Raw genomic sequence first — 18674 nt, 5'->3', positions numbered from 1 at the left:
TTACATTGCACGGGCTGAATTCATTTTTTTGAATATACGGTATTTCTTGGCTGACGCAATCCTGAGTGGGTCCAATCAGTTGCTCAGTTTCCACGTCGCTTTCTGTGACCAATCAAATTTGCATCCATTTTTACATGCAGAGTTTTCATAAATCACACCCTCCATGCTCTTTATATGGGGATGCGGTCCAAATGTCACCATTATAATAAACCTCATGCATCTCATTTATGAATATTGTCACAAGTATATTAAAAAAATATATCACTGTAATGAAAAATCTTGATAAATAACACACAATAATTATATTTTCAATTACGGACTTACGGCAGCGAGCCAGTTTGGAGCTAGCTATATCGTCACCGGGTGCGCCTTCTGGAAAACCCCCCACAAATGGACTTCAATGCCACAAATAAGACCCCCCCATAAATAAATGGAATGCAAATAAAATAGCACGATGGGAAACCTACCAAAATTGTGACATTTAAAGCCAAGTCCAACTAAGGTTTACACGCTTTGAGGCATTTGAGAATTGAGGTTTCACAGTTTTCCATGTTTTATTGGATCTACACCATTAACTTTTGGTCAGAGGAGAATGTTATGTTGCCCTCCTGTCATAATTACAATTTATCTGTTTCCTGCTCCCAAATTCCCCTCTCAAGCGCTATTGTTGCCGGCGGCGGTCTTCATATTCGGATGGAGGTGATTATATTCAAGTCACTCGCTCGTCTCAGAAACGGAAGCCAGGAAAGAGGAGCTGAAAATAAAAGCTGTGAAAGTTGTCTCTCTGCAGGTGTCATCCCTTTAATCACTAAAGTAGTGCTTCTGAAGCAGCAAAGTCTGCTTCTAGTCTTCAGGGGATGACCGTCTCCAAGTTGTGAGGATTTATTTTAACACTGTTTTTACAATGCGTGTTGGGAATTTATTTTTTATTTTTTTTCTGAAGAAGAAGATGAGGAAGAAATTACAAGTGATGCCTTGAGGGTCTCTGCAGGGCTTGTGTGGGCACGCCATGTGTCGGAGCAGATGTTTGAACATGTTCTGCTGCATTGGGGGATTGCGACAGACACCAAGGCCGCTCATAGGGGGCAAGTAGGGAGAAGATTTGACAATCACAAATTTAAGCTTGAAAATTTGGGTTGATCTATTAAATATCCATAATTTATTTTTTTTATTTAGAAAAAAATTCCTTGGATAGTTGGAAAAGCACACTGGTGCAGAATGTTAAAAAAAACAAACCATACAGCTCTCAGCCGAAATAGAGTCTCCAAATCCATGTCCCCCAAAGGAGTAGATGATAAAGTTCCGGGCTGCCCATTGACCCAATGTGTACCAGCAGGGACGATGAGAATGAGAATGAAAGCAGCTTATTACAGCCGTTCCCGGAGGCGCAGTGTCGGCCGGTCTCAGTCAGGTTCTGATTGATAGAGTCAGACTCTTGCTAACACACAGAAATGAAAGTGAAAAAAATCACTTAAATATAGCATATTTCAGATAAATATCAGCGTATGGAATTGTCTAAGGAGCTTTGTTACAACTCCACCAAACTCAGTGCTGGCAAATCAGTAATGCCAGTCACACAATGCTTTTGGTTGTGTGTCTGAATACCGTTGCCATATTTAAATGGTAAGGCCGGTTATCTGTTGAATATTAAACACAGTGAATGAATTTTACATCGAGTCAGCTATGTGTCATTTGGAGAAGTTAAGTGCTGTGTTGTAGTGCGAAATAAAACATTCATTTATTTTCAGTTTATTTTTTATTTTTTCTGTCACTGTGGTGCTAATTTCCTGATCCTTGTTTTGGTCCTACTCATTTCCTGGGCCACATCGCTCCTTGTAATTTGGGTGGATCAATAAAAGGTTTTAGGATTCAAATAGACAAAGGAAATTAGAAACTTGCCTTCATTACATGTTTTTGTTTGCATCTATTTCGGCTGCACGCTTCACGCGAACGTACATCAGACCTTTCGCTTGTGGATTTCATTTGGCGTGAGGCGAATCAATTACAGACGAGAGAATATGCAAATGAGATGATCAAATTAGCGGGGAGGCCGTGGGAGGACGGAGGGAATGACAGGGTGGGCGGTAAAGGACGTGGTGTGCGAGAAGATGAAACACGAGGCAATGGCGATAGCGGGGAAAGAAACAAACCGGAGAATTAGCAGCTAAGCTAAACTACTATTAAAAAAAATAATAATATAAATGAATAACATATACTACCATGTTTCTTTTTCTTGTCCCGTTGAATATTCATTCCTTCTTTTGAGGGTCATTTTTGATGTTAATGAAAAGACGGCCTTGATCATGAGAACTGCAGTATACATTGATCTTTTCACAGGGACCTCTACAAGCGGTTTTTAATTGCTTCTAAATGAGCCGGTATTACATCCTTTGAAGATCATCAATCACAAGTAAAAACAGGTTCAAAGAAATGCGTCGTGTTTCCAAATCAGTGCGTCGTGGATGTAAAAACAAAACTGGGTAGGAGTCCATGAATTGGAAAACTTCCTCACTTGCAGATGGGAAGGGATCAAAACAACAGATGCAAAATGGCCACTAAAATACATTTTATATAAGAACATTTCAATTCACTTTATTATTTTGCGACAATTGTTCGGAGTGGATCATTTTCCTGAGAGTTATGATTCATAAAATGTCCACCCATCCATCCATCTATCCATCCGTTTTTATGGCACTTGTCCTTATTATGATCGTGCAGGCTAACTGGAGCCTATCCCGGTTGACTTGAGGCAAAAGGCAGAATACGCCTGAAACTTATTGCTAGTAACCATTCACACTTGGGAAATTCAAGTCCTTAGCCCACTGGTGTCAAAGTCGAGGCCCGGGGGCCAGATCCGGCCCACCACATCATATTATTTGGCCCGCAAACTCAAAATTATGAGTCAACTCAATGTTTCTTGTTAAAATGCCAAAACTCTAAATTGTCTTTCCTCTTAATAAAAGTGAGATATTGCAATGGTCTTTTGTTAAAACCACACTTTCAAAATAAATTAGAAAATTGTTTTTTACTGGATTTTATTATGTCATTATTGGCCCTATGAGGGAAACCATAAAGATGATGTAGCCCGCAACAAAAATTAGTTTGACACCTCTGCGTGTTTTTGGAATATGAACGGAATCAGGAAGACAGCCAACGTTAAGTCACTTTATTAAAAACATGTTGGCTCATCTGATGACCTTTGACATGACCGTTCATAAATTCCTCCAAGATTCTACAGCGTCACCTTTAACTTCTATCCCAACGTCGTTTTGTCTTCACGGTCAAGCATCTCATTACAGAGCCATTAGTGTCGCTTCTTCTCTAAGCGCAAACAGGTAGAGGAGGAATACGCCTACAAAACAAAAGTTGGAAGTCGCTGAAGAATACGCAACGAGACGTGGATCAACATCGGGATGGATACTCGGGATTGTGTCAATTAGTTTATGCTACACAGTCAATCTTGGCTGACATTGGCTAAGGGAGACAGGGCACACTCCAGGGGGACAAAAAAAATCTATTCTCCTCTAATTGTCTCCATTTGTTTAGCCATGGTGGGGTTACTTATTGCGTGTGCAGTTTCCTAATCTTTGAGTCACGCCGCATATTTTACATGAGAAAAATCTCAAGACACACCACTAAACAAAAACATCCCAAATGTGTGCAATGTAATTGTTCTTCCCATAACTACATTAAGTCGCTGGCATAGATAGATGAACGGAGATATCTATAATTAATCCTAATAATTTTCACACCAATTAAGTGAAATTGGATCATTTCCTGTTTCACATCAGATGATCTCTATCTCTCCCTCTGTCTTTAGGGAAGGGCTGTCAAACTCATTTTTTGTCACGGGCCGCTTTGTAGTTACGTCTTCCCTCATTGAAAGTAATAAACACTTAATCGTTTCAGCATGTTATGACTCGGGATGGGAGAGTACCGATACCAGGTATCGGTATCGGACCGATACTGGCCTTATTTCAATGTATTGGTACTCTCCGTATTAGTCGCCCTCTTGTGGCTGTTTTGTGATTGGTACCTAACAAAAATCATTTATAGAAATAGAAAAAAAAACATGAACAATTGCCATGCCATGCACCTTTAAATGAGAATAATATAATGCGATGTATCGGTCTTTAAAATGATCCGTCCTTGTTTTGGGGGATATTTTGAGTGTCAATAATACCTGTGGTATCGGTAATTGGTATCGGTATCTGTCACACGAGCAGTTTGGCTACCTGGCCAACCCTGTATTGAGCATTCTTACCAGTTACCAGCCCTGCCACCATCTCCAACTATCTTTTAGGGCTCCCCCGATGGCTGCCTCACTCCATGTTGATTCATTTTCCAAATCAGATAGCTCAGTTCCCTCTGAGTGTTAAGTTTGGGGGTCAATGTTGTCTTCTTAACTTCCCCCCTCTGGGGACGGCATGAGCAAATGAGGCTATTTCATCGGCTATGAAAGCGAGGTTGGTGGAAACAGTGAGAAAGTAAAAGAGAGCGAGTTTGCAGCTGCTCTTTGTGTGTCTAGTGGAGAACTGATATAGGGCCACAGGAAGAAGGCCACTCAACACTCCGGGCACGTCCCTGAGAGCAGCAGCAGAGGAAGCACTATTGCCATTCAGTGGCATCGACTGCAGACAACTAAATGAGTCTGCTCTGTCCTGCAATGGCTAATGTGGCAGCGCAACCTACACTGCACCGAACTGTGCCCTCCCCTTCTGCTTTTCGCTTTTCGTAGCCTTTACTTTTCTACTTTGTGTCCTGTTTGCCACAAACATAGCGATAGAGTTGGCAACATTGGTCAAAATAATCCATCTGATGTTAATTAGGTAAAACAAAATTTCATTTTCAAATTCGGTTTATTTCTGCTAATCTGGAATGTATAAAGTGGAACGTTCTAAAGTCAAAAACATCTGTTTACTATTAGTTCGCATGAGTTAACATCTCATTTGTTTGGAGATAGAATCTAGTTTTCAAAGGAAAGCAAAGGAAATTGAAAATGGCTGCTTTATCTCATTTTTGGTCAACAGTGATTTTATTATTTTTGTTGACTAAATGTACTTAGCAGCTTAGACAAAAATATGTTTTCAGCCTCGCCGCATGTGTTGCACTTGATTTATCAAACTGGAAAAGGCAAAAAATAAAACTCGTCAAGTCCTCCTGGTATTTATTTTCGCTTAACTTTGGATCAAACTTTAGATTTTTGTGCAATTATAGAGGATTTTTCTGAAAAATATTCATCAAACTAATAATTACTTGTGACGCTTTCAACCTGCCACTGTACAAAAAAATTATTGTGAAACTTTGTGAGTTGGCCTGTGATATTGCCATTTTGCATCATCAGGAATCTAATTGGACAATTCCCATATGTAAGTGTTACTTCACATGTTGCAATCTTGAGCCCCTCTGAAAATGTTTTCATTTGGACTTTTCACATCTGTCACCAATTCCAACTTTAATCTGCTGCTGCCCATTTTTCGGCCTTCCACTGACTTTCTTCCTTGTGTTAAATTAATACTAGTACGGATTTTGGTTCCAGAAATCGTCACAAATTTGAATGGACAATACACGGATTAGTTCTTTGTTTTGATTCTTACTACTTAAATATCCATTCCATTGGCACGGACTAAGACGAGGATTTGTTTCCATAAGCCCGTTACGTATTTCCTGTGTTCAACTTTTCACCGAATGTCCCCTGGGCAATCCCACCTGAGGTTTGATGGCAAAAGAGTGACACGGGTCAGTATCACGGACGATGTAATGACAGCTCGTGAATTCTAAACGTTTTATCGGCTCTCTGCAGACCGCCCGGGCGCCGCGCAGCTGCCTTTCATTTCTCTTGTGATGCAATGAATATGGTTTTCCAATTGGGGTCGCGGCACGGACTGATAGGCAACCGTATTCCGTCACACCGCATAGTTGAAAATGGCAACTGAGGGATGGCAGGAAAGTGAATATCGGAAATCTGGCGCCGGCAAAAGAATTGTTTCACAAATCCGTAAATAAAAAAAGCAAGCAGGCCATGTTTGCTGAATTGAAGAAAAACAGTTGATAATGGAGACATGTTTTGGACTGATTAAGAGGTGTCAGGCTCTGGTAAAAACCAATAAAACAGATTTGTGATTTTCTTCTTGGCTACTGTAGCTGTAGGCTCCAAATGGCGAAATTGTCGACAGGTTTACTTGCCATGAAGTGAACAGATGCGCCGCACTGAGCATGGGGAGTAATGTAGCAGAATGTTTGACTTTCCAAATATTTACAACCAAAGTGCAACAGTCCAAGTTTTGAGAGTGTTGCTTCTCAAGCGCCCAGTCCTGCTTTGCGATTGCAAGATTTTAACACTGACGGAAGTGAATTTTAGATTTGGAGACTAGTATCGGCGTCTGTGACGACTTTTTGTGAAACGATTCTTAGGTACTTGTGTTTTACGGCTCTTGTCAGGTGGACACAACCCAATTAGAAATTGAGCCAGACTGATGCAACAAAGATTACAAAACTGACCTTTTGGCTGAACTGCAGCAGCCATCTTGAACCTTTTTTATCTAATTTGTCCAAGTTTGCGGATTACCTACATTGATTGATGGTTGTGTCAAAACCAAACATGATAATCCATACAGACTCGTTTCTCTTGGCATATTACATTGATTTCGTGGCCAAACATCAATGTTCATATTTCATGATTCTGGCTGTTGCAGGTAATTTAGCGCACAGTTTGACTGCAAATGACATTTTCACTTTTCGGAATAGGCTTGTGGAAAGGTGATTAGAAATTCTGTTGGATTTTATTATTGAATCAAAAGTTGATTTTATGCACCTTGGGGATGCCTTTTAATTATGAACACTGGAATTGTAATCGTCTTTATGGGATTGGCGGCTCGAGCAGTCATTTTGGCACAGATAGAGAAACATTTTCAAGGTCAAAACCAATCCATTGTTTTTCATAGGGAATCATGTAAAGTCAAATGATTTATTCCAGATGAAATTAATTTCACTATCGTAAAACCTTGATTAATTTTACAGGCAATTGTAATGTATGTGCAACATGACTTGAGTTAAAAGCGAAATGTTGGTTTGAGAACACCTTCAAGTCTTCCTGCATTAAAAGGATTGTTTTGTTTAAATTTGGACTCACTGGGGTGCTTGAAGGCAATTATCTGCTTGAGGAGCAAATTTTGCATTGCATGTTGAGCGATTTGGTGTTTCAAGTCCAAAACCAGTTTTGATTAGTTTTATTTTTTGTCAGGTAAACGAGTGGAGATTTGTGACGCACACCTCAAGGACTTTGTTCCTTTCAAAAAATGTCCCTAATTAAAAGAAGATTGGCCTTGAATTATTGAACAAACTTGAGTGTAGATTTTGTAAGCATGTTAATTGCTATTTAAGTTTTTTTTGTGTTAGCTACTGGACTCTCGGGAACATCTGCACGAAATTCTTTACTACAAGTTTTGAGGCTACTCCAAACCAGTTTACAGTCAAAATGCAAGTTTATTGATAAATTAAGATTGACTGATATTGTTTCTCTTCACAAACAGTCTCAAATGCTTGATTTTTTTTTTTTTTTTAAAGACTCAAGCTTCTGCCATTCAGTAATTGTATATATTAAAAAAATCCCAGCAGTAGGGTTTTTTTTTTATTATTATTATTTTTTTTATTGCTCCCTGATGATAAATTGTACACTTTGGGATCACAAGCTCACCACCTGTGATTTTATCATTTCATTATTACCAAATAAGCGTCATTTGCCTCATTTGGTTTTATAGCAGAGCAATTGAGGAGCAAATTCCACCTCTATCAATGCCGTAGTTATGAATTTATTAATTCACCATGTTTCTCCCATTCTGTATTTTTGAGAGGGTGGGGGGTGAGAAGAGGGTGGAGGTTGTTGTCAAAGAGCTTCTCTCCTGATGACATTTAAAAACAAGACAAATCATTTGAGTAGAACAAAGTGCCCTTTAGGGTGCTTCAGCCCGAGTCGGATCCCTTCATCTATTTTCAGCCTTCATCCCTGCTTTCAACATAAGTACCTCTTCTGCCGCTTGTTAATTTAATATTTAAAAAAAAAAAAAAGAAAAAAGGATGACAATCACCTGCTTTACTGGTGCTTGTGACTCTTTTGCACATTGAAATGAGAATGGATGCAGATTTTTTATCAAATGTTTTACAGATTGGGAAACTCATTATTTTAAATAATAAGCAACATTACTATATGGAGTACTATGTGAATGTAAAAACTGACTGTTTTTTAATAAACAGCACTTTTCCTCTTTAAGGTTGGATGAGCTGGAACTTGATTTAAAATTGACATTTTTGCTCGGGTTGGGGATATACGGGTCCTTGTGTTTGCAAACAATCGAGACAAAAGTAATGGCAGTCTGATAAAGGGATGAATTGCCTTTCACTCAAAGCTTTCCATTTGTGCTCTTCAAAAGTTCCAATCGCATTATTATTTATTCCACGTTCACTCCAAGAGCTGAAATATTCATTGGGGAATCAACTGTAAATCTACAGAACAAAGTGTGCACGATTTCTGACAAGTGGATGTTCTGGCAGAATAAAAGTGGGCAGGAAAAGGCAACACTGGATGCTTTAATTCTTGGATGACAATCCTGTCATAATGATTTCACATTCCTGTTGATATTGGAATAAAATACCGAACAGCCATGCACCAGATCACAGGGCGTCTAGAAACATTTGTTCCTTTGCACATTCAGATCATTACGTGTGTATCTGGGGATGTGACTGTTTCTTTTGACATAAGGGAATGAACAAAGAACAACATTTTAGGTGGTCATGTGAAAGGCGCTGGAGTTGACAAAAGGTTCGAGGCTGCTCTTTATATGTCTCCCTATAGAGAAATTTGTCTTGGGGCAAGGGACAGTGGCATACAGGAATACAAACAATCGTACATCAATATAACATACTGTGGCAGGGGCATTTTCGACATGGGCTTTCAGTGCACATGATTTATTCCATCTCTTAATACCACCAATATTTTGTTAGAAATGAATACACAATATTAGTTATATTTTTATTTTGTATATTTATTTTTATATTTTTATTTATATGCTATACACCTCTTAATACCTCCAATATTTTGTTGGAAATGAATACACAATATTATTGTTATATTTGTATTTTGCATATTTATTTTTATATTTTTATTTATATTTTATTGTTATAATTATTTTAATTCCTTATATTGTGGTCTACAGTATATGTACATGCTGAAACCATCCCAGGAAGTTGCCAATAATTTTATATAGTTTTAAGAAAAAGTACTGAATTAATTAATACAGTAATAATAATACTGTATATTTTAGTGGAATAGAAACTTACCTGTATCAGGATTCAAAATATTTTTGTCCATATCGTGCATCTCTACTTAATCTTATTGGCTGTCTATGTGAATTAACCAACTTGACTGAGGACGGAATGAGTTTTATACAGTATCAGATATATTTGCATAGTGATTGAATTTGTAAAAGTGACAATATTTTCTTCTTTGCTACTGATAAAATGTCTCTCAGCCAACCCAACAAAGAGCAGCAAACAAGAGTGGGTAGCAACAGTGGAATAAGCTATTTGCTATGATTTTATTTTACATGCCATTAACAAGGAACGCTACAAGATGAATGCTAATTGTAAATACATGAGCCACATATTACAATTATAATGAGTAATTACAGTGCAAATGTGCACGTTCTGCCCAGTTTTGAATGCCGATGAGTTTGAGAAGTTACTCAATGTATACACTGTGACAGCATGAAAAATGTTGAAGGCGCTAAATAAAGGGGAAGGCTGCTGAGTAAGGGACAAAGTAAAACAAACATCAGCAAAAATGGACAGTAAATTCTGAAGCTGCATTTTACACAGCCAATCCTCATGTGGATTTTGGATGTCCTCTGCAGTGCCACCAGGACGATGATTAAAAATGCAGACGTTAAGTCGTTTTTTTGCCTCTGGGGCGGAAAAGCATCCTTAAAGAAAATATTTACAACAATGAAATCAATTTTGTTTACGATCATCAAAATGTTTCCTCAAAGATTTTTCTCATGTTTCCTTTCAGATTGTATCGACGACGATTCTCATTTACCGGAATCCAAACGAGTTTGTGCTTGTGAGATGACGAGAAGCTAAGTGGCTTGTACAACCACTGACATTTGACAACCTGGTGCACTGCAACATGGATTAGAAACCCCGCACCTCAAGAAATCAAAGGTAAGAAGATGTTGCTGTCTTCCTTATCGTTTTTCAAACTTCACATTTGGGAATTGACAGCACCAGGAAGCGCTGGAGCTTTAGAATTGATAAGATGGCAATGTTTGGACGTGCGCCTACGAAGGCGACAGCTGCGATATGGAATTCTACCAAACAACTGATTTTTTTTTCTCAAACCATGGTATCAATTTTTATGAATTATTCAACACAATCCAAGGTGAGATCAGCGAGTGTGTGACACTGTGATGTTTTTTTTTTGTGATAATGCAAAACAAGGAATGTTGCTGTCAGACTTGTGACAGCTGTAAATAATTTCATTCAAGGGCAAAATAAACTTCAAGCATCCAAAAACAACAACAAAAAAGGACAAAATGCGTAATTATTTTTGTTTTTTTTTTGGTCGTCTCTTCCCATTAAAACAGTCCTTCAGCCTGCAACTTTTTTAAGCAAGCAGCAAACACAAACAGAGGTCATTCGAATTTGCAGTCGTGTCCGCTTTGCTGTTCTCTCAGGCTCATAGCTTCACTTTCTTCCTGACCTCCCGCTTATTTTTTTGTGCACTGCAGATGAAGATGCCCTCTCGGAAAAGACATTTTTATTGCTGCTGATTTAAAGGACAAAATGTGCCATTGCCTGAAAGCTTCCTTGTACCCTGCTACCTATTGTCTTTTGTTTATTGTTGCAGGGAGGGGTAAAAATAGGGGTATGAGTGGATAGATTTGTTCAAGCTGTAAAGGTATAAAAAAATATTTTCTATTGCAGGGTTTTAAAAAGCTTTGTCAACTCAAGAGGCAAGTTCAGAAAAAAAATCACATTACATTGAACCTCACAGTCAAAACAAGCTAACAAATGTAACGACAATTAGTCTCATATATTTACGTCTTGGCATCTGACTTTTGGTCAAAAAAGCAGATAATTCAGGGGGGGCAGTGCCCCCGCGACCCCCCCTACTAGCTACGCCACTGTGACCAAATACAGTACTTTATATAGTACCTGCTACTACCTGTCAGCAAATGTAACAAGCTGTGATTTCCCCATTAGTTTTACAAAAGTAAATATTTTGCTAAATTTGTGGATATACATTTTTTACAAGCTTTCTATGTGGAGAGCACAGTAACTTAAAATCCAACCATATCAGATAGCCCTCAAGATAGATGTGAGTTGGTAAGTACCGCTTTTGACTAACTAAATTATTTGTAGGACTCCTTGTTACACTTTAAGTCACATTATTCCAAAATAGCGATATTTTTAGTGAAGTCCAATTTTTGTCAACTCTGCCTACTCGCGTCCTCCCGTCTTTAAATGCTTTTTTAATTAACGTAGGAAGAGAAGGCAAGCGCAAAGTGACAGACCATATGCTTTTCATAATTTTTCAAGCTACTACTCTCCCACAGGCAGCTCCCGCGAATATAAACACCCACTGTAAGACAAAATTTCTCCGAGGCCAAATCTACTACTGTCAGTGTGACTTTTTACCAACTCTGGCACATTGCAAATGGGTTTGTGGAGATGGTTTCAGTTTCATTGCCCACATGTGCAATCTTGCATGAGATGCAAGTATTGACTATCACTTTGGTGCAGATGGCGTATAATACCACGCCCCCCCTCCCCCCCTCATAGTACGTGTCAACCGCTCTGTTTAGTGTTGCCGTCGGGTGAATCCTTTTTGCTCAGCCATGCTGGGAAAGAAAGACGCTTGCTGGTGTGTCATGCTCATTAGTGTTATCTTTGTAGCACTCCGGGTGCCGTCGCATTGATCCTGGCCTGTAGGACATTGATGTTTACCTGCATTGCAATTAAATAAAACATTTTATATTGTCTTTCAATTGGGGGGGGGGATGCTGAATGAAGGCTGTCTCTTCTTCCCAGTTTTTGGCAAGTGCAATTTTATTTGTGCGCCTGCTTGGATTTAATGAACTGTTTGCATTTTTTTTTGTGTGTGTTGACTGAATTCAGTCTGGTGTCGGTTGCCGCCGGGCCCCGTGGCCTTTCTCTGCTTCTTCCCTGACTGCTCCTGGAAAGTGGAGATAAGAGCCACTGATGTTTGTCTGCTCCCTGGCAGATTACTCAGGCAGACAGGTACGAGGAGTCTGGCAGTGCCAGTACGCCCGAGGCCAAAGAACTTTCACAGGATGGCTGAACAGATCACGGCTCGCCACCTGTACTCTGTGAGGGCTGTCGCTGCTTAGCCAATTACTTTTCAAAGAGAAACAAACAGAGAATATTTAGGAAAATGCGAATGTCATACTTGTGGTGGCCTGCAGCGTTTATTTACTCAACGGGGATAGTGGCGGAGCTGGAGCTTATTAGGCTTCGGTGCTTTTGTGGAATAATATTAAACAACGGCGGTTGTATACTGCATGTCAAGTGGAAGGGGATTTTACGACAAATACTTAGCTTATATTCTTCAGCTTTTTTGTGCCATCCAAATCAGAAAATAATTAGACTTCATATGCATAGCCAATAGGAGATGTAAAAGAAATGAGCTAACATGATGAACTGGATATAATCTGCATAAAAGTTAGCCTAGGGTGGATTTGCTTTTTGTTTAATTATGATTGAATGAAAAAGAGCTTTTGTTAAAATGCACAAAAGGCAAGGCAAAACTTTTCATGACGAGAAGTCAGACACAGATCAGGTCACATTGTAGCTGATTCTAAAATAAGACTTTGTGAATTGACTTTGGATTGAACTCAAACTTTTTCAAGGAGGTTATTAGAGAAAAAATAGACAAGCAATTTCCTTGTACTTGGAGACTTTTATTGTCAATCATCTATTCAAAACATCACAACAGTGAACCCGGGATGTTGGAAATAAGTTTTAATTTACTTTTAGAAATGAAGTCGACTTGCGAGCACGTTGACTGAAGCTCTGGAAGTGTTGGCTGTGTAAATCTTGGACATATATTAGCCTATTCTGTGTTGAAGTGGCTGTGGATTAAGGGAAGAAGGGCAAAGTGGGAAATCTCAGTCCAGAAAGAGTCAAAATGACTTTTACAAGAATGAGTACAGATTATGAAGTCAGTTTAACGTGAAATAGACAATGAATCCGCCACTGAATGACATTTTGATTGAAGCATACCACTGGAATAGCTGCATGACGTTTGAAAATTGTGACAACATAGTACACACTGCCTTCAGGCTCAAGTTATTATAGTTCCATATTGCCTAGCAGGCATAGCGACATCTTTGCTGGCTTGACACTTTTCTGCATGCAGTCAGTCACAGGGCAAATGGGACATTGTGCTGGAGGACACTAAGTTGGAATCAGCTGCAGCAATACAATATACCAAAAAGTCTGATTCTCAAAATTGGCAATTAATTGTGAGCAATGTTTTCAAGTGATAGGTTCAAATTAACTAAGTTTATGTCTGGTAATTAAAATCAACCAGGACTTGTTTGTTCAAGACTTTCTCTCCTTCTTGGTCTGTTTTGTTTTATTGCCAGCAAACAGTCATATATGCCAAAAGTATCAATTATCGAGCTTTATGGAGTAACTTCACTGCATAAATTAATACAAACTCAATTATAGATATATGATTTTTATTTTATTTCTATTATATATATATGAACATTTTATAATATACATATTTTTATATATTTTTGTAAATTGATATATTTTTATGATTTAAAAATCTATTATAAAATTATAAATAAATAGATAAGTAAATAAATTTATGTATATATAATTTTATAATGTACATGATCATTTTTATAACTTGCTATGATGCAAAACACTCAAGAGGTTTTAATGAAAAGAAATAAAATAAAAATAAGAGGAACGAAAACTAACAGAGAGAAATTTTAAGACGCCTGAGGCTCAACCGAGACGGATAAGACACAATGTGGAGTCTCAGGCAAAGACGGACGGGTATGTGGTGGAGGATTTAGGGGAGAAAAAAAAAATGTGGGAGAAATATTTGGGAAAAAGACATGATATCCGAGTGGGAATATGCTGTAGTTGGAGGAATCATAACATGTGTTGTCAATGTGACGATCAAACAAACTTCAACGCAACACTTTTATACAGTTTTGCCGTCTTTGTTTCATCTTGAGTTTTATCAGGTGAATATTTAGTTTTGGGTGGGGCGGGGGGTTTCTCTTGCTCTTTCCTGTAAGGCTAATGGTACACACTGAGGGTAGCCATGCAAAACTCAGTTGGCAGAGGATTTGTCTTGAGCTTTTCACTGTGGCTCACTTTGCATGCTTGATCTGTATCCCAGTTTTCAAACCGAACCTGATCTGATCTGCAAATGTATTCCTCTTGCATTTTGGAGAGCCAGGTGATGCTCTCAAAAACAGAATATGTTTTCATTCTGACAGCAGGCCTATGCAAACTGAGCTCATTATTTTATTTAGTCACCACTTTTGCAATTAGAGGCGGTATCAAAGCACCAAAAAGTCTTTTTGTGACTTAAGGGTCGCGAATAGAACAGGATGAAATTAAAACATAACCTGTATTTTTTATTTTTTTACTCTTCAGATGTTTTATTTTGGTAGTAGTTATTTTTGCTTTCACTGGGCCTCATTAAACCCAAGGCTGGTGTTTGTTTCACGACATTGTGCCTGCCTTCAGGAATGAAATCCAAAAACAATCCCGCATTAATTCTGCTTTCACAAACCCCCCCGACAATTAAAAATCAGGCACATTGCTATGCTACCCGGTTTCAGCCCACGCTGTCATAAATGGAGAGCAAAGATGAATGAGCGTAGCTCACGTGCCATATTGTCATTGTCTTTTTAGTTTGCACTCAGCCTTGGGCAAATCTCCTGCAATGGCACAGTTGGACAGCGTCGACAAATACGAGAGAGACAGATTTGCTTTTGGGTTATACTGCTGCTTTATTGTGAATGGCAGGTCCTTATCAACACTCTCACTGGTTGATCACAGTTGAAAGGGGGTCAGGCTGAATTAAAGACCAGCTAATTAAAATGTCCAGGGGACATGTGAGACCTTCTTTCTTTTATCTGATGGAGCATAGCTAGAGAGAGACTAGAAGGAGGAAACAAAAATTTCTTATTGAGCAAAAATATCGGATAAAAGATCACGTAATGTCGCTCTGTGGTTATTTTTAGTCTCTACTTTCTTTTCTGTTTGCAGTCTATTAGTCATTGCAGGAGACTTGGTTAGAGTTCGGTATTCCCAAGAGGAGAGACTCCTATAGCTGGATAGATTGAGGTTCCAGTGATGTCCATTAAATGACGCTTCTGTTCTTAGGCTTCTCTCATCTCGTCTTCATGGTGTGGCATTTTTTAAATTACCCCATTTTCATAGCCTATTGGAGAACAGCCACTTTGCATTTGCATATACAGTATATGTATGACATTGAGGTGGATTTAGGGGTGGTTGAAAGGTCGCACAGTGACCCTTGTTGTTCTGGGTATGTTTTCCTGACAAAATAGGAATTAAATAAATTGGTGCTGTTTCTGTTTCTGGATACCTGTTGTTTGCATGCATGATGCAGCCAAGGCTTGATGTGAAGGTGTCCTGAATTTGACTGACACCATGAGTGAATCAGCATAATGAGGTGCCATGTTGCCTGTGGAAATGATTACTGCGGTAGGAGAGGCATTAGATTGATTAGCACAATCTCCTCCTCTGTCCCTGAGATCCACCACTGTCATGTTTATATATTAGCCCATCCGTTCACTTTCAGGCAATATTACTTTTTGATGGGTTAACGACATGGTGGTTAACTATTAACTCTTTAAGGGTGATTGTTTTCTTTATTTCACCTCACACAGACAGCTTTAAATATTTAAATGGATGCTAATGTTAGGAGTTTCTAGCTCCAAATCCAAATAAGGCCTGTTTTGCAGGAACATGAAATTAAGCTCATATTTACTTTTTTTTTCTTCTAACCAAATATCACATATTTTCCGTTTGAATAATTTGGAGTTATCCGACTAGAAAATGTTCAATGTGTTTTTAAAAATGAAATCACGGTGGTTAAGTTGAGCCAGCCACAAGACCAATTGTGGCGTGTTGCGCTTGTAAAATTTTAACGCTGATTAATTGATTGCCAAGGTTAATTATTAATGCCGTAAACCGTGATTACTGAATGTCCCATTTGTTCCAGTTTGCGCTAACCCTTTAAGTTCGGTTGCCTTCTAGGAGACCTCAAGACCCATTTGTCAAGCTAGCTCCATCTCCCATGGGTCGCTGGTGATCCATGTCGTGAAGACTATAGGCATTAGTTATAACATCAGTCAAGTCAGTGTTTAAGGGTCCTTTTACATTTTCAACTGGTTCATGCAGACCTAAAGATCGTTTTTAGAATTATTTTACTTATCCTGTGTAGGTCTCTCCATCAGCTTGATTGATTGTACGATAGTCTCCTCCCCCTACAAGTCAGATCACCACTTTGGTTCTACATGAAGCTTGACGCGGCTTAATGCAGCTCTCCTCTGCAGTGCCATGAGCTGCTCACAGCAGAAGCAGCTAATTGGATTGATAAAAAGCTAATGTGAATGGTGCCTGAGGAGTGAGGAATACGGCGTACAGCCTGGCCAACTCAGCTTAGAAACTCGCATATGAATGATATCGTCTTCTGTACTTCAAAAGTTACAAGGCATCGTTACTGATTGACCCGTGGCTAAGAGATTGGATTCGCCGTACCTTTTCCACTCTCACGTTTTAGGCTAGCAGAACATTATTTGTGATGTACGACAATCAGGCTTGCAGCAAATTGCTTTTAGCCTTGAAAGACTTTCAGATTGACAGCCCGAATGATCACGATTAATTGATATTGCTGCTGAGATTGATAGGTGATGGTGTAATAAATGGGTGCATTAAAATATTTGAATGGGTCAAAGCAAGGAGTCATGAGTGAGGGGAAAAAAATAGGAATGATTAGTGGGATGATTGAGCCCCGCATCATTACTCAAGTTGCTCCTCATGAGCTCCATAACTGAATATGGAATACTGTTTACATGGCATGCGTAATGTCTAAAATCTTATGCTAAGCTATGCTAAGCAACTTTTGTTCTCATGGCTTCCGTTCTCATTTTGCATGCTGGACCTGCTCTCGTGTGAGTCCAGAAGCCCCCGCTCTGAGTCCAAGGCTTAACTCTGGGAAGGGATGTTATAGCTTGTCTCATGTGTTCTCCAAAGACAGCTTGGTGTGTTTTAATTATCCGGCTTTTTCCGCTTTGTGACATCATCGTTTGAATCTAAAAACTGGGACTGGAGGCCTAAATCAGGTTCAGCCATTATATAAAATCAAGGCATAGTTTCTTTGTGAATTGAAGTGTCCACAATGTGCCACAAGGCACAATTTACATTCAGCCGAACTGCATGTCATTTTTTTCCAAAAACTCCTTTTAGTCTGAGATGTACCAAACAGCTTGGCGTCCTTGAGCTCCCAAGTTTCTTGATTGAGGAAAGGCAACAGAGATCTCTCCGATACATTAACCTTTGCACCGCCCCACTGCAGTGTTTTCAGCTTCTAAGGCTATTTATAGACTCTTCCCAAAAACTTTCATTAAGATGCAGTAAAAGCTTTTGCTCTCATCCACACAATAATGAATGGCACCTTGAGCTCCAAATGTTATATTGCACTGAAAATCTTTGCTGAATGCCAGATCTCAGGTCACTAAAATCCATTTCCTTGGAAGCTGGCTAGTATTCTATCAGGCATATGCAAGATTTGCCAGTACAATATAGAAGATATATCAGAGAAGTTCCAGGGCTGGTGTCGCAAAATAAATATTTGAATAAACTTGCTTTACCCCTTAAAGTTTGGATTTGCAGTACTGTATTTTCCGTACTATAAGGCGCACCTAAAAACCTCCAATTTTCTCAAAAATCGACAGTGCAGTACCTGGGTGAGCTTTTCTAAACGTTGCAGTCACGGTAACCCCCAGAGACAGATCTTGTGAATGAGGTATGAATTTTAATTTAAGCCTCATGCACAAACGCACCGACCAACTCTCTGTATACTAATATATTCTGATAGTTCCACTTCTGCATATTCATTTTGCAAGGTGAGCCAAAACTACCAGTTACGGAACATAAACTGTGCAATAATCCTTGGCCTTGTAATAGCTGTACTACCAAATTATGTATGAGGTATGCTTCGTTTGCATCTCGATCAATGCTGGAACACACAGCAAATGGGCACATTAGTCAGCTCGGAATGGTGGACGACAAGTCTTACTCTGGCAGGAGCAGCCGTGTGCTTAGTTTAAGAGTGCTTTCACGTTAGCTAAAGCAAAATAAAACAAATTAAATGAAGTGGCACAATCATTAGTACGATTTTAAATAAATATGTTTCAGTTGTATTCAAAAATGAAGCTTCATTAAACCTTGGGTGTCTGAATGAAGTCATTGCTTGAAATTGCTATATCTTATCTAAACCGATAATCCAAATGTATTTTCATTCTGCCCGACAAAAAGCCAGACCCAAAGGAAGCGTGCGTATTGTGTCGCTATATAAAGGCGGTTTGAAAAAGTGT

General features: G+C 39.0%; 1 protein-coding gene across 5 annotated transcripts in view; it reads left to right on the top strand.

The window, feature by feature from the left end:
- grik4 (glutamate receptor, ionotropic, kainate 4) overlaps positions 1-18674 on the top strand; it is a 167745-nt gene that overhangs the window by 26822 nt on the left and 122249 nt on the right. For all 5 annotated transcript variants that reach the window (XR_015859428.1, XM_088380772.1, XM_088380769.1 and 2 more), the window contains exon 3: positions 10067-10218. The gene's annotated coding sequence lies outside the window, so the exon portion shown is untranslated. The remainder of the gene's footprint in view (positions 1-10066; positions 10219-18674) is intronic.

Source organism: Syngnathus floridae, chromosome 7 (assembly GCF_059516105.1).
Source record: "Syngnathus floridae isolate MCC-2025c chromosome 7, RoL_Sflo_1.0, whole genome shotgun sequence".
In the NCBI taxonomy this organism is placed as follows: Eukaryota; Metazoa; Chordata; class Actinopteri; order Syngnathiformes; family Syngnathidae; genus Syngnathus; species Syngnathus floridae.
The sequence above is the reverse complement of the archived record's forward strand: the minus strand, read 5'-3'. Positions and strand labels throughout refer to the sequence as shown.